At 42.8% G+C, this 16,149-nt stretch overlaps 1 protein-coding gene across 2 annotated transcripts in view; it reads right to left on the bottom strand.

Annotated features, from left to right (window-relative positions):
• aass (aminoadipate-semialdehyde synthase) overlaps positions 1–4,809 on the bottom strand; it is an 82,676-nt gene extending 77,867 nt beyond the window's left edge. The window contains exon 1 of one of the 2 annotated variants that reach the window (XM_073059135.1): positions 4,636–4,809. The gene's annotated coding sequence lies outside the window, so the exon portion shown is untranslated. Of the gene's footprint in view, positions 1–4,351; positions 4,568–4,635 lie in introns of those variants that run through there. The other variant, XM_073059136.1, reaches the window with a different exon arrangement.
• Positions 4,810–16,149: the final 11,340 nt, after the last annotated feature.

The following is a 16,149-nucleotide window of genomic DNA, read 5'->3' as shown; positions in this document are numbered from 1 at the left end:
CAGTTCTTCATCTCCCTTTCTCCACCCCCCCCCCAAACTCTTATTGATGTTTCCATTGAATTCCTTCCATTTACACTTGCTATAGGCACATCATCTGCAGTTAACAAACCTTCACTACCCTCTCATCAACACCGTGTGGAGAAAACAAAGAGAATATAGGTGATAAGTCTAAGGTGTAAAACAAATAATATCTGTTTTCTCAACCTCTCCCATTTTATTTGCAACTTAAAACATTACTTCTAACTTTTTCCAGTTCTGATGAATTATTATCAACCTCAAACTGCAACTCTCCCTCAATCTCTCCACTTGCACTGCCTGACTCAGAATCGGGTTTAATATTACCTGTGTATGTCATGAAATGTGTTAACTTACAGGCAGCTATACAATGCAATACAGAAGTAAATGGGTAAATCAATTACAGTATATTAAATAGTTAAATTAAAAATGGTGCAAAATCAGAAATAATAGAAGTGAGGTGGTATTCATGGGTTCAATGCTCATTCAGAAATTGGATGGCAGAGGGGAAGATGCCGTTCCTGAATTGCTGAGCATGTGCCTTCAGGTTTTTGTACCTCCTTCCTGATGGCAGCACTGTAAAGAGGGCATGTCCTGGGTGATGGGGGCCCTTAATGATGGACACTGATTTCTGAGGCACTGCTCCGTGAAGATATCTTGGATACAATGGGGGCAAGTAGCCAAGAGAGAGCTGACTAATTTTATAACTTTCTGCAGCTTTTTTCAATCCAGTGCATTGCCTCCCCCCATACCAGACAGTGATACAGCCTGTCAGAATCTCTCCACAGTACATCTGTAGAAGTTTGAGTGTTTTAGTTGACAAACTAAATCTCCTCAAACTCCTAATGAAATATAGCCACTGTCTTGCCTTCTTGACTGCTGAGTATTTTAGCGTTTTTTTAATTTTTATATCTGCTGTATTTGATTCGGCAGCTCAAAAGTGAAAGTTGTGGGAGCGTCAACCCCAGTGCAATGTTAATGTCCTTACTGCGTTAGAAATTTCTCACTTTTAACAACGTTTTTCAAGAGCAGCATTGATGAAACATTGCACAGTCAGAGCTCCAGCCTTTGTATCAAACAGCAACCTTAGGCATCGTTTTCACTCACAGGGGGAAATACAAGATCTCATAACAGATCTTCATTGGTTTTTCTTTCTGACAATACCACTAACACAAAATTATTCCATTATCCATTTCAATGCATCTTATTAGATCTTGCTGTGCACAATTTGTCAGCTACACAGTTAAAAGACGAAACACTTAAATAGCTTAGAGATAATTCAGAAAAACATATGCTTCTCCCTTACTTGTCAACATGCCGCCCCAGATAACAAGCAGGGTCCATTTTTATAGACAAACATAAATTGATTTTGGCCACAAGTCAGAAAATACACACAAATCACTCACTATGGTAACTACAACACCAACGTATTACAATGAAAGACTTCAGATTAGCACAGACTGATAAGAAAAACAATTACTAAAAGTACAGAGTGGAAACTAGCTCCTGTAGATAGTAGGAACAAATGTACTGTAAGTACACACAAGTTTTGAATTTAAGAATACTGTAAGAGCCCGTGCATTTGTAAGAGTGTCCATAGGTTGGGCGCTCTTAACCCAAGGTTGGCCTAAATCGGTCTTTTTCTTTTATTGAGCCTGCCTGTAGTAATTTCTAAGATCTTTATGATTAAGATTAGCTTTGTCATATTGAAACATCAAAATATACAGTTAAATGCGTTGTTTTCGCATCAACGACCAACACGGTCTGAGGATGTGCTGGAGGGCAGCCCACAAGCTTCCCCATACCTCTAGCACCAATATAGCAGGCGGACAACTGTCCTACCCTTTGGAATGTGGCAGAAAACGAGAGCACCCAGAGGAATCCCAGACATTCACAGGGGGTATGTACAAACTAATTCAGACAGCAGCAGGAATAGCACCCAATCGCTGATCACTGGCACTGTTAAGTGTTGCGCTAACTGTTATGTCACCGTTCAGCCGCCTAGGCAGCTGTGCTGTAAAATATTTTTCTACAGAGATAAGGTGCACCACTTTAATTTTAGCAAAAATTATGCCTACAGCACAATGTACTGCCAAAAGGCTTTACCTAAATCAAATCTACTACTGTCATTGTAACAGAACTCTATTGACATGAATGATACTCCTAAATCTAACTTGCCTGCACACATTCCGCCTGTTGATACAGTATACTTGTTTAAGGTTTACTCATAACACAGAAGCCAATTTTCAGATTGCAATAAGACTCTTGCATTAAGCAGATAAGGCATCTGTCTCACCAACGTGAAAGGTCCCATGGAAAATGCTGGCAGGTGGACTGACAGCATGCATGGAGCAGATGTTTTCAGGCCAGTAAAGTTCAGTGTAAGCCTGTCCTCACTAAGGAGAGGGGCAATGGTGTCCAGGAGATATGAACATCAGGCCACGTTGTCTCAGTATCTTTTTGTTCATTCACCAAGACTGAAGAGCCCGGAGATCACATGCCAGTTCTCATTAGGGGTGTCAGTGATGGAGTGAGTTAGCAGTTTCAGGTTCCCTGGGCATTAACATCTCAGATTACCTCTCTTAGGCCCAACACTAGATTCAATCATGAAGAAAGTATTCCAACAGCTCACCTTCTTAAAAGCGTAAGGAAGTCTGACATCTCTCCAAATACTCTAATGAAGTTCTACAGATGCACTTTTGGTAGTATCCTGACTGATTACACCTTGGCCTTCTACTGCAATTCTAACACATGAGAATGCAAGATACTACAGAGAGTTGTGGACACAGCTTCCTCACTACTGACAGAAAAACAGACTCAATGTGGGAAGAATGGATTAGATTGATCTTGGAGTATGCTAAAAGGTCAGCACAACATTTTGGGCCAAAGGGCCTGACCTGTTTTATTTTCTACAGGCGGCACCATCTCAATAAGGGGGCATCTACTATCAAGGACCCCCAACAGAATCACATTCATTGGCACTGATAAATTCTGTGAAATTTGTTTTGTGGCAGCAGTACAAGACAAATAAGTTACAAAAATAAATAAATAGAATGAAAATCAATGAGGCAATATTCATAGCCATTCAAAAATCTGATGGGAATCAGAAATTAGAGGGTAAGAAACTATTTCTAAAGCATAGCACGTGGGTCCTTAGGCTCCTGTGCCTCTTCCCTGATGGCAGTAACACAAAGAGAGCATGTCCCAGATGGTGAGGGCATCTAATGATTTCCAGGTAATGCATTCTTCTCGCTGTTACTGCAGGTCAGGAAGTACAGAAACCATAAATTTAACATCACCAGGTGCATGCACAACTGCTTTCCTACAGCAATTAGGCTCTTGAACAGACCAGCAGCAGGACCCCAGTCCTACCTTAGCAATGATACATTACATACCACCTCTTGCCCTACCATGGACTTGTCTTGGTTTTGCTTTGCACTACTTAGTCTTGTCTTGCAGTTTTGTTTTCAACGTCTTGTCTCATTTTTGAGTAATCTGTTGTGTTATCTGAAAATCCGTGATGCCACTGTCAGTTTTTCATTGTATCTGTACCTCACCATAGTTGTGCACATAACTATAACCTCAACTTGAGATATTGGATGGATGCATCTCAATTTCGACTGAAACGGCAGGACCAAAATGGCACCTCATTTACTAAAGGATGCACATTGGGCAAAGCAGCATTTCGAACTGGCATTCTCTGTCCATGTAGCTCACCTCAACATTGAAATATCGTGGCGACGAGAAAAGAGCAATAGATCTTAAATTTCGGAGACACAAGGGAGGCTGCAGACGCTGGAAGTCTGGACACACACACACACACACACACAATCCAAGGTAAACGAAGAGTCAGATGTTGTCTGACCATCGAGTTCCTCCAGCATTTTGTGTGTGTTGATAAAGGTACTAAAATTCTGCTCTTACACAAAAAGGAAGGTTCACGGGAACATTATCAAAGTTGAAACGGGATCACCAAAGAAGGAAATCGGGGGAAATAACCAAACAGGGATTAAAAGCAAGCATTTACGGATTGTGACTACAGGAAATGTGGAGCACGTGGAGGCAGAAGAGACTTAAATTTAATTTGGCATTACGTTCAGTACAGACATCGCGGCCGAAGGGTTAGTTCCATCGCTGAAATTCCTTTAGGACAGTTCCTTTCATATTTTCTATGAAACGTCTCATGTCATACTTCAAATAGTGAAAACTTCTTACGTCCCTATATTCGCCTATCAGGTTGTAAACGCATAGAGGATATCCTACACGTGCAGAGATTAAAGGTATCGCTTTTCCCGACGTGACTGAAAAAGATATACAGAAAAAAATGTACATTCACCGATTCCCGAGGTTACTAGCTGTATAAATTCCAAATATAGTAGCTCTGACGCTAAGTGCAGCTTTAAAGTTATCTGACGAGGCGATCAGCTCCAGCGCCAGCGCCACTTCCCATCCATTTCTCTGCCATCCCGGACGGAGTTGAGATTTCAGATGAATCGGGCCCGGCTACTACGAGCGAACCGGGAAGAGACGCCGACTTCTGCACCAGTGCGTCACATGGAAGCACAACAAGGAGAGGGCATGAACTTGGTAACGTTGGAAGCGCCCATGGCGCACACTCACCTCGCCGCTGAGCAGATCTGCAGGAGAAACCGCAGCGTCGGCCAAGGAAGGGGTTGCGAGTTCGGGGCTATTATCGGATCCTGTGAAACTGACACCGCTACCATGCCCAATTGCGCGTCAGAGCAAGTACTGCCTCCTCAGCGGCAGCACCGGCTCACAGAGCCGTGCTGGCTGTGACCAGTCCCAGGAGCCGGGATCATCCACGACCAATTGCAAAACAGAGTATTTGTATGTCCACATTAGCTTTTGCCATTGCTACTTTAATTGTGCCGAGGAAGCTCGAATCCTCTCGCCATAAACTGAACTACAGTCTGTTTACCGCCAGTTTAAATTTTATAAATCCAGATGTCTGGCATATGTACTCGGAAACACGGCGGAAAGACAGTCCGTTGGTTGCAGAGTCTGTGCCGGTGTTTACGTTTTGCACAGGCTGTAAACCCCTCTCCAATTTGTTCAATCAGAGCCCTCCATTGTTTTAACCCTCTTGAGTCGGTACAGATTCTCCTGGAATCTGTTATCTTTGACCTAGATGGTAGAAATTCCAGCCCCACCACTCGGGTTCAGACAACTGAACTGGAGGAGTGAGAAGTATCCCGTAGTTGGCTAACACAAAGACGTTCTTGGACTGGAAATTCCCCGACGGGAGAAAAGTAAATGGTCCAAAGATACTGAACAGACAGAATTCGCCAGCAGCTCCCCAAAAATCACGGGGAATGTAGGAAGTCCAATTACCTTCCCAAGACTGAACGTGTACAAATTCTTCAGCAACTCAAGTCTCAGCCCAAAGTGTTGAACTTCTATTCCTCTCCATAGATGCTGCCTGACCTGTTGAGTTCCTCTGGCATTTTGTGCTGCTACGGATTTCTAGCACCTATAGAATCTTTTGTGTTTTAGTTAGGGATTAATTAATGCAGTCAATGCTGTTTCCAGCCAAACCAGCCTGAGATACCAGAAGGGAGAAGAGATCAGAATCAAGTTTATTATCACTGACATAATAAGCTCTGTGTTTTGTTTGTATTAGCAGCACAGTGCAAGGCATAAACTTTATTTTCATTGTAACATTGTGTGCCATGTCATCTGACCTGGGTGATCCTGGTCTTGACCATGATTGCTCTTGGCAATTTTTTCTGCATAAGTGGTTTGCCATTGCTTTCTCCTGGGCAATGCCTCTACAAGATGGGTGACCCCAGCCATTATCAATACTCTTCAGAGATTGTCTTCCAAGTGTCCGTGGTCACGTAACCAGGATTTGTGATTTGCACAAACTGCTTCCGTGGCTTCATGTGACCTTGATTGGGTGGGGGTGGGGGGGGGGTCGACCAAGGAAATCCTACACATTGCCCAAGGGAGACCTGCAGGTTAGCAGAAAAACAGAGAGCCTTACACCTTCTTTGGTAGAGATATAGCTCTACCCTGTCCCCCCCCCAAAGTTACAAAAAAAAGTGCAAAAGAGGAATATCGAGGTAGTGTCCATAGGTTAATGAATCATTCAGAAATCTGATGGTGGAGGGGAAGAAGCTGAGTGTATTGAGATCAGAAAGGCAGTGGCCGCTCACTGATGGCAATGTTATGAATAGCATCTCAGCTTGGTCATTGATGCAACGCCTTCACTTCATTCCATGAGCAAATGTCCAACTCAGTCTCCTCAACCGGAAAGCTGAAGACACCATGTACAGACAGAATCTCCACTCCAATCAGCTGCAAGAGATGTCACAACCGTGACGGTACTCAAGGAGGGAGATCAATTCAAAGGGGCTTCCCTGCTGCTGACTGCAAAGGCAGAGCCTCGCACAGTCTTGGGTCACTGCCAGATACATTACAATTGACGATGTGGATAGTGAGTTTTAAATTTAATTTAAGGATACAGATACAGCATGCTAACAGGTCCATCCGGCCCAATAACTACCAACCTGTATGTCTTTGGAATGTGGGAGGAAACTCACATGGTCATGGATTGAATGTACAAACTGCTCACAAACAGCAGTGGGAATCTGCCACATAAGCCAGATCTCCTGGTGGCCACCTATTTCAATTCTACTTCCCATTCCCATTCTGACATGTCAGTCCATGGCCTTCTCTACTTTCACAATGAGGCCACACTCCGGTTGGAGGAGCAACACTTTATATTCCATCTGGGTAGCCTCCCACCTGATGGCACGAACACTGATTTCTCAAGCTTCCTCTCCTTCACCATTCCCCATTCCTGTTTCCCTCTCTCACCTTATCTTGTTACCTGCCCATCGCCTCCCTCTGATGTTCCCCCCCCTTCCCTTTTTTCCATGGTCTTCTATCCTCTCCTGTCAGATTCCCCCTTCTCCAGGCCTTGAACGCTTTCATTATCAACTTCCCAGCTCTTTATTTCACCCCTCCCCCTCCCAATTTCAACTACCACCTTGTACTTCTCCGTCCCCTCATCTCACCTTCTTATTCTGATGTCTCCCCTTCTTTTCCAGTCCTGATGAAGGGTCTCAGCCCAAAACGTTGACTGTCTGCTCTTTTCCATTGATGCTGAGTTCCTCTAATACGTTGTGTGTGTTGCGGTGGGAATTGAACCCAGGTTGCTGCGTTACTCTACCATGTTGTCCTCATATGGATTGTTTCCAGTGGAGATGTCGCACCTTCATAGAAATGCTCCTAGAGCAATGTCATAGTGAGCCATTGGATAAAAAGCCACGGTTGTGCAGGTAAAGCTGTAGAAATAGCCCCAAACTTCCAAGCTACCATTTAGAGGCTCTATGAGTATCGGATGGATGGCTCAGAGGGAAAGAGAGAGAATTGCAGGTACAAACTGTCATTCTTAACGCCATACCAACTTTAACCTTAAAATGAAAGCAAGAAAGACTGTATTAGTCTCAAACAGTATTTTAAAAACTGCAGATATTGGAAAACCGCAGTAAAAACAGGAGGCACTGGAAATGTTCAGCAAGTCAGGCAGCATCTATGAAAAGAGAAACAGAGTTAGTATTTCACCTGTGAGAAGAGGGATGGTAATAGAGGAGATGGAAGAGTGAACAAGGGAGCCGTGGGTGAATGGTGAAGAAATTTGTCCAGTGGTGTTCAGAGTATTTCCAGCATTTTCTGTTTTTATTTCAGATTTCCATCATCTGCAAGATTTTGCCAATCTAGCATAAGTTTTATTGATGTAGCCTGATTACCAAAAGAGTTATGCAACAACATTTAGTGTCTGAGAAGTTCTTGGCAGCAGCCACTGAGGTTAATTCCACTGGATATACCTAATAAAATAGTTGACAAACACATTATTACAAAAATGGAAATGAAGGCTTGCAGGGCTGGTTTAAGAGGATTATTAAGAAGGTATTTATTCTGTTAACTGCCAGTCTTATCTCTGTGGCAATTAATGTGCGAAAACAACAAGATCTGGAGATCAGCAGGTGTTTGTGTGAAGCAAATGCCAGTGTAAATCAATCAGCAAGTACCAGAGTTTTGAAATTCTTCTCACTTCTTTTATCCACTCCCCCTTCAAAATGCAGACCTGATTATACATTAATGACAACATGTGTTTGTAATACAGTTATTATTCCAATAAGACCTTGCCTATTGAATCCTAATAAAGGCACATAGTAATCTCAAAGCAAATATGTGTGCCAAATTTTCCTGGAAACATTGTTTGTACCATAGCTGTAGCTTTATCTGAAAGGCTACATTGTTACCACGGTACTGTTTCACCCCTACATTCTTCTGCTGAATTAGATCAAGCCCACAGTATTATCCATGATATATTAAAAAAAAACATTCAAGGAAGGTGGGACTTGTACAGAAGGGACAGTTTGCACCTAAACTGAAGAGGGACTAACATCATAGCAGGAAAGTTTGCTAGTGCTGCACGAAGAGTTTAAACTAGAGTTGCAGCGGAATGGGGACCAGAGTTCCAGAACCGATAGTGGAGTGGTTGTGGAAAAAGATGTTGTTAAGCCCACATACAAGGTCAGGAATCAAAAGGTTGTGCATGGTGCAACTAATGATCTGAGCTCTGTATACTTAAATGCAAGGAGTATTGTTGGAAAGGCGGATAAGCTTAGGGCATGAATCAGCAAGTGAAATTATGACATTGTAGCTATCAGTGAAACTTGGTTGCAGGAGGGGCAGGACTGGTTGCTCAATGTTCTGGGGTTCTGTTGTTTTAGAAGTGTTGGAGTGGGAGGATTTAAATGGGAGGTGTGGTATTACTAGTCAGAGAAAATGGCATGGCAGTGCTCAGCCAGGACAGACTGGAAAGCTCAGCTAGTGAGGCTTTATGGGTAGAAATGAGGAATAAGAAGAGTATGACCACATTAATGGGAATATATTATAGACCACTCTACAGACTGTGAGATATAGAGGAGCAAACTTGTAGAGTTTCCAGACTGTTGCAAGAAAGATAAGGTTGGGATAAGAGGTGATTTTAACTTAGCAAATATTAACTGGGACTCCTGTACTTTAAAAGGGCTGAATGGGAAAGAGTTTGTCAAATGTGTTCAGGAAAGTTTCCTTAATCAGTATATTTAAGTCCCAATTAGAAAGAGTGGGATACTAAATCTCCTATTAATGAATGAGACAGGGCAGGTGTCAAAAATTTGTGTAGGGGAACACTTTGCATCCAGTGATCATAATGCCATTAGTTCCAAGGTAATTATGGAAAAGGATATGTCTGGTCCTTGGGTTGAGATTTTAAATTGGTGAAAGGCCAATTGATGGTATCAGAAAGGATTTGATAAGTGTGGATTGTGAGAGGCTGTTTTCTGGCAAGGGTTTACTTGGTAGGTGGGACACCTTCAAAAGTGAAATTTTGAGAGTACAGAGTTTGTACATTCCTAGTTTTTGAGAGATATTGAGGCCCACATTAAGAAAAAGGAGGTGCACAGCAGGTATAGGTAGACAGAAACAAAGGAGGTGCTTGAGTACTGTATAATCAATGCAAGAGAACACATAAGAAGAAAATCATGAGGGCTAAATGCAAGCAGGTATTTTCCACTGAGGTTGGGTGAGTCTAGAACTAGAGGTCATGTGTTAAGGTTGTGAAAGATGAAATTTTAAGGGGAACAAGAAGGGAAACTTCTTCATTCAGAAGGTGGTCAGAGTGCGGAATGAGCTGTCAGGGTAAGTGGAGGATATGGGCTTAATTTCAACATTTAAGAGAAATTTGGATCGGTACCTGGATAAGAGGAGTGTGGAGGGCTACAGTCCAGGTGCAAGTTGATAGGACTAGGCAGATTAATGATTTGGCAGAGGCTAGATGGGCCAAAAGGGTTTCTTCTGTGTTATAATGTTCTGTGTCTCAATGACTTTATATAAAAGAAAAACAAATTTGTTGCCATTTGTATGTCATCTTCATAGATGCTTTCCACCTACTTATCCTAAGGAGAGAGTGTGGTATGCAAGTAACTTGAAAGAGCTGTACAGCACAGAAATAGACCCTTCAGCCCACTATGTCTATGCTGACCATCAAGCCTATTTAAACTAATATCAATTGCCTGCATTAATTCCATACCCCTCTATGACCCATCAAATACCCATCAAGATGCTCTTTAAATATTATTTTTTCCTGCCTCCTCCACTTCCTCTGGTAGCTTATTCCAGATACTAGCTACTGGGTATAGAAAAACTTCATCCTCAGATCCCCTTTCCTTAAATTTATGCCCTCTAGTTTTAGATGCTTCTACCATATGTCAAGCTATCTTTGCCTCTCACAATTTTATATACCTCTCCAATGTCACCTCTCAACCTCCCTTGCTCCAGATGATCCAATCTCCTCTTAAAGCCCTCCACTCCATGCAACTTCCTTATGAATCTTTTCCGCATTCTCTCCAGCCTAATCCTATCTTTTCTGTAGTCTAGCTATCAGAATACTTGAAGTCTCATCAATATCTGTTCAGATGTAACATATATCCCATGCCTCAACTAATAATGCTACTATTTACCTGTATTGCAATTTCAGGGAACTATGTACTGTATCCTTAGGTATCTCTGTTCAACAACACTCCCGAAGAGTTTATCAGGAATTGTGTATGTCTTTACATAATTTAACTTAAATGCATCACTTCACTCTTAAATTCCATCTGCCATTCCCAGTTGCTGAAAATTCTGCTGTCATCTTAGATAACATTCTTCAGTGCCCACTATACCACCTACATTCTTACACAAATCATTAAAGTACATGGAAACAACATAGGATCCAGCACTGATCCCTGTAGTACAGGGGCCTCCAATCTGTAAGATAATCCTCCACTGCCACCAGCTGCCTTTGACTGCTAGGACAGTTTTTTATCCAAATGGCTAACACGTCATGCCTTCTAACCTTCTGGACCAGCCGACCATGTGAGAACTTGACAACACTTTCCATCCTTCTCTCGTCATTCCTCTTGGTCTCTTTGAGTGTCATGCTGACTATCCCTAATCACTCTGCCTTTACAAATCCTCTTTCTCAGTATCCCTTCCAATGATTTTCCTATAGGTGTAGTTCCCTGGATTTTCCCTGCTGCCTTTCTTAAATATATGGACAACATTAGTTACCCTTTGGTACCTCACCTTTGACTAATGAAGATACAAAACTCACTGCCAGGGCCCTATCAGGATCCTCCCTAGTTTCCCATAACATCAAGATCAGGCTCCTAGAATATACCCACTTTTGTGTTTCAAGGCTCCAAAACCACTTCCTTTTAATTTTGAGATGTTCCTTCCCCTGAACTGAACAGCTTCCATGTCCTTCTCCACAGTAGATACAGATGAGAAGGTAGAAGTGACAAAGGGCTGAAGGTTATGGAATCTGATAGGACAGTAAGGTAGAACAAGGAATTGAGATAGGGAGGGCAAATGGGAATAGTGGGTGAGGGGAACAAGTGGGGGTAATGGGAATGAATCAGGGTCTGGGGCAAGTGTAGGAAAAACTGGGTGAATCAGAATCAGAGGGGAAGCAGTTTATTGGAAGTTGAAGAATTCAACTTTCAAGCTGTTGGTTCGTAGACTACCCAGATGGAATACAAGGTGTTGTTCCTCATATTTGCATTTAGCCACATCCTTGTCATGGAGGTGGCCAAGGACAGCGTGGGAATGGGGAGGAGGGTTAAAATGGCCAGCAACTGAGAGATCCAGACGGTAGCAAACAGAGCACAACGTTACTCAGTGATGCTTTGTGTGTCATCTCACCCATCTGGAAGAGGCCACTTCGAGATGACCAGATTCCATCTTCTCTCCTGTCTGATTTCAACATCTTCAACCCTTTGTCACTTCCACAGCACCTGCCAGCTTCTAACATTATTTGTATTCTCCCTTTAACCCACCTGCCTATCATCTCCCCCCACTGGGATCTATTATCACCTGTTAGATCTTGCCCCACCTCCCCTCAGCACCTTTCAGTCCAGATGAAGGGACTCGATCCAATTTAGATTCAGGTTTATTTATCACATGTACACTGAAGTATGCAGTGAAATGTGTCCATTGTGTTAGCAACAGACAGCCCACAAGAGTCACCACATACTCCAGCCCCAACATACCACGCCCACAATGCTCGGCAGACCAACATAGAACACATCAAAGAACAAAACAACAGCAAAACTAGTTGATGAGTCAGCTGGAGGCCGAAAGATGGCCGGTCCTAGGGTTGGAGGACTGCGTGTGTGTGTGTGAGTGCCCATTAAAACCTTGTGATTGAGACTTACATTCCTAAAAAAAAGTTTCAGACAGCTTTTTGAGGCTATAGAAACACTGCCACCTGGTGGTATAAGTCACTTTTGTCCTTCATCCATGGAGTTCCCAGCACTGTGCTGGATAATTAATGGAATAGAGAGCTTGCAAAGAATTGAGGCACAAAGTTCAGGGTGAGGGCACAAATTGTCCCAACCTTCCTGCAGTGGGGGTGGGAGGGGCAGAACGAGGTAGAAGGGAATAACCTTATAAAATGATAAATACCATCTGTTAGCAATCATATTTTTAGGATCCGGTCTCCAACAACCTCATCTTTACCCAACACCACATGACATATGGTCAATGCACATTTTAACTTCCTACTTTTTACAAGACTGATGGATTTAAAATTGCTCAGTATTAAAATAGACTCACTTTCAAGGACTCATGTTACCAGTCTTGTTTATTTACCTTTTTATTTGTACAATTGTCTTCTTTTGACTATTCGCTGTTTGTCAGACATTGCTTATGCATTATTTTTCATTAATTGTATTTATTTATCTTCCTGTAAATGCCTGCAAGAAAATGAAACTCAAGGTAGTATATGAGGACATAAATGTACTTCGATAATAAATTTTCTGTGACTTTGATTTGACTTTGTTAGTGGGTGGCAATTTCCAAGAAAAGCTGTTGGAAGCATGACTTTGTTTGAACTAGAACCAAGGCTATTTACCCCCCCCCCATTAAAAAGGTAGTATAATTAGGAATAGGTTTCTCAGTTTAACTGCTGGATTAGTGTACAATCAGATAGCAATGAGCAAGGGCAAGTCATGTGCATGCTTCATGAGAAGCTGTGTTGTTCACCCAATAGCAATGGAGTGCTTTGTTTATTAGAGTGCAGTCGCAGGGACTTACTAGTTGTGGTAGTGGGTCCTACTGAGCTCTAGTCTTGCTTATTCCTCCTAAAAACAAAATGGCCCCTACCTGCAAAAATTGCTGAAGGTCATTTCAGAGCTTGGGGTTTCCAGACACTTTCGGTAACTACACTCTCTTCCAGGAGATAGTGGCACATAGCCACTGTTTACACTCACCACTCTGCCCAGAGTTTAAGTAGTTTATGAGAAAGGAGTGGCATTGACGTGGTGTCCGCGATAGACATCAGACACTTGACACCCTTTTTGAAGAGCGGGAGGATATTTTTCTCTTCAGAGAGCTAGAAATCATTCAAAGAATCAGGTGTATTATCACTGGCATGTGACGTGAAATGTGTTAATTTAGCAGCAGCAGTTCAATGCAATACATAATCTAGCAGAGAGAAAAAAATAATAATTATAAATAAATAAGTAAATAAGACCATAGGACCATAAGATATAGGAGCAGAAGTAGGCCATTTGGCCCATCGAATCTGCTCCGCCATTCAATCATGGGCTGATCCAATTCTTCCAATCATCCCCACTCCCCTTTGATGCCCTTGCTAATCAAGAACCTATCTATCTCTGCCTTAAATACACCATTGTCTTGGCCTCCACAGCTGCTTGTGGCAACAAAACCAATTACGTACATTGAATGGATTTTTAAAAATGTACAAAAACAGAAATACTGTATATATTTTTTAAAAGTGAGTTAGTGTCCAAAGATTCAATGTCCATTTAGGAATGGGATGGCAGAGGGGAAGAAGCTCTTCCTGAATCGCTGAATGTGTGCCTTCAAGCTTCTGTACCTCCTCCCTGATGGTAACCATGAGAAAAAGGCATACCCTGGGTGCTGGAGGTCCTTAATAATGGACGCTGCCTTTCTGAGACACCACTCCCTAAAGATATCCTGAGTACTTTGTAGGCTAGTACTGAAGATGGAGTTGACTAGATTTACAACCTTCTCCAGCTTCTTTCGGTCCTGTGCCCCTCCATACCTGACAGTGATGCAGCCTGTCACAATGCTGTCCACGGTACAACTATAGAAGTTTTTGAGAGTATTTGTTGACATGACAAATATCTTCCAACACCTAATAAAGTATAGCCGCTGTCTTGCCTTCTTTATAACTACATCGATATGTTGGGACCAGGTTAGATCCTCAGAGATCTTGACACCCAGGAACTTGAAGCTGCTCACTCTCTCCACTTCTGATCCCTCTATGAGGACTGGTATGTGTTCCTTTGTCTTACCCTTCCCGAAGTCCACAATTAACTCTCTCATCTTACTGACGTTGAGTGCCAGGTTGTTGTTGCGGCACCATTCCAATAGTTGGTATATCTCACTCAAGTACGCCCTCCTGTCACCACCTGAGATTCTCCCAACAATGGTAGTATCATCAGAAAATTTATAAATGGTATTTGAGCTATGCCTAGCCACATAGTCATGTGTATATAGAGAGTAGAGCAGTGGGCTAAGCACACACCTGAGGTGCGCCAGTGTTGATCGTCTGCGAGGAGGATATGTTATCACCAATCCGCACCAGATTGTGGTCTTCTGTTTAGGAAGCTGAGGATCCAGTTGCAGAGGGAGATAAAGAGGCCCAGGTTCTGCAATTTCTCAATCAGGATTGCGGGAATGATGGTATTAAATGTTGAGCTATAGTCGATGAACAGTATCCTGACATAGGTGTTTGTGTTGTCCCGGTGGCCTAAAGCCACGTGGAGAGTCATTGAGCTTGTGTCTGCCATTGACAGGCAAATTGCAATGGGTCCAGGTCCTTGCTGAGGCAGGAGTTCAGTCTAGTCATGACCAATCTCTCAAAGCATTTCATCACTGTCAATGTGACTGCTACCAGGCAATAGACATTAGGGCAGCCCACATTATTCTTAGGCACTGATATAATTGTTGCCTTTTTGAAGCATGTGGGAACTTCTGCCCATAGCAGTGAGAGGTTGAAAATGTCCTTGAATGGTTGAAAAGTAGAAACAAAATAACGGTCAGCTTAGACTCAGTGGGCAAAAAGGCCTGTTTCCAAGTTGATTGACTCCGTAACATTCAGTAACACTTTCTCTGTAGCCGTATCAGCCTTATCCATACCCATCAGTGTGCCCACAGGCTAAACCATTTATAGGAGAGGAGAGCACGGGGACTAGAGCCAGGGGAGTGGGGAAGGGCTGAAGATAATATATGGGTATTTATCCTTGATTCTCAATTCCTGTTTTCCCTTCCTCATCACGTTCTCTCGTTTACAGACAAGAGTCTACCATTCATGTTTGGTGCCTGCTATTAATGTTCTGTTGTGACTTTCATCTTTCCAGTACCCATTTTTACAGGCTCGAACTGATGGTCAGCTAGCAGGTGAAGATGACAGCATTCATAATCATCAGTTCAGATACTGTCTATTATTAAATTTAAAAAAGTTAAAATGTACAAAGGAAGAAACAGTACAAAATTTTCGGATTCATGGTCAATGCATTCAGGAGAGTACTTTAAAGAAAAACGTGAGCAAATATTGCACCATTGCCCCTCAGGTGGACCCCTGGCATGATAACCCTTTAATTGTTAGGAGGCTTCCACACCCAAATCTGCCCCTCCGTTTCCAATACCACAAGCAGCCTGTGCTGTGGTCCTGTCCCATTGAGCCCTAGCACTGGCTGCTCAAGACTTCAAGGCATCGCTCAGTACGTACTCCTGCAGCTTCTTCTGTGCCAGTCCGTCACATTCCCTTACAGACAGCTTGTTGAGCTGGAAGACCAGTAAGTTTCAAGCAGACCAGAGGGTGTCTTTCACTGAACTGATGAACGTCCAGCAGCACCTCATGTCTGTCTCAGTGCATGTCCTCGGAAGTAGCTCACAGCTCTGTTATGTAGCTGCTGGGGATGAACCAAGTCACAAACCCGTACGTCCATCCCCACAGCTTCTTAGCAAATCCACAGTCGGCAAAAGGGTAGGTGGCTATGTCATTCTTGCTGCAGTGGGGAC

The sequence above is a fragment of the Hemitrygon akajei genome, chromosome 10 (assembly GCF_048418815.1).
Source record: "Hemitrygon akajei chromosome 10, sHemAka1.3, whole genome shotgun sequence".
In the NCBI taxonomy this organism is placed as follows: domain Eukaryota; kingdom Metazoa; phylum Chordata; class Chondrichthyes; order Myliobatiformes; family Dasyatidae; genus Hemitrygon; species Hemitrygon akajei.
The sequence above is the reverse complement of the archived record's forward strand: the minus strand, read 5'-3'. Positions and strand labels throughout refer to the sequence as shown.